We start from the raw sequence: 960 nt of genomic DNA on the forward strand, positions 1-960 counted from the left end.
GGGGAGGGGGGAGGGGGCCGGGTCGTGGAGGTGCGCGTATTGGCCAGACGCGTCTGGTAGACTTTCACTTGGGCTCAGGCGCAGCTTATGGAGACGGGATAGCGGGCGAACGAGCCGTCGGATCCGCCTCGAGATTGGTGAGGCCGCCGTGGGGGAGACTTTTTACGGCGACCTTAGCCGGGAAGCATCAGGGGGAGTTTCGCGGTCTGGCTGGACCGTTGGATTCTCATCGAACGGACGGGTGCAATGCGGCGAACGTGTAGACGCAGCCCGTGACAGAGAAGTCTTTGTAACAGGGGAGAGTGTCGCAGCGTCTCGCCGGGTCAAGCAAGTTCGCCACGGTCGTCGTCGTCACCGTCGTCGAGGGGGTAAATACGCAGGGCGACGCGCTGATCGACGGACGCACTAATTGACGCGCAGAAGCAGAAAAGTTGTTAACCGCCAGAATGGAAATATTCGCCCAAAAAAAAGATGTTAGGAAAAGGTGCACTGCTGTGCTGCCCTTTCATTTTTGCGGAGAAGCCGCCGGAGTGGTGGTGAAAGTGACATCCTACTTCTAAAACAATAATGGTGCGATCCTTGTTCGTTTCGCCCGGAATGGCGCCGCGAAGTTTCTGAGGTTTCTAGGGAGCGAAAAGGGGATACGGCAACAACCGACCAAGCAGAACCGAACAGCTCTGCTGCTCGGCGGAGCCGTGCACGGCCGTTTTTTTTTTTTTTTCTTTCACGCTCCGGAAAGTGTCTCGCCGTCTCGTGGCCGTCCAGAGCAGAGCAGGATTCATCATGCGTGTATCGTGTAATGTCGCGACTCGCAGAACGCACCGAGCGGCACGGCTGGCCGGCGGGTCATGCCGCAGCACCAGCACGCTCCTCCCACGGTACGTACCGGTGTACACACGTTGCTGCTCATGCACGCATGGGGCGTGCGCCGCTCTGGCTCGACGCCACGTTCGGCGTGGC

The sequence above is a fragment of the Triticum aestivum genome, chromosome 3A, assembly GCF_018294505.1.
Source record: "Triticum aestivum cultivar Chinese Spring chromosome 3A, IWGSC CS RefSeq v2.1, whole genome shotgun sequence".
NCBI classification, from domain to species: Eukaryota; Viridiplantae; Streptophyta; class Magnoliopsida; order Poales; family Poaceae; genus Triticum; species Triticum aestivum.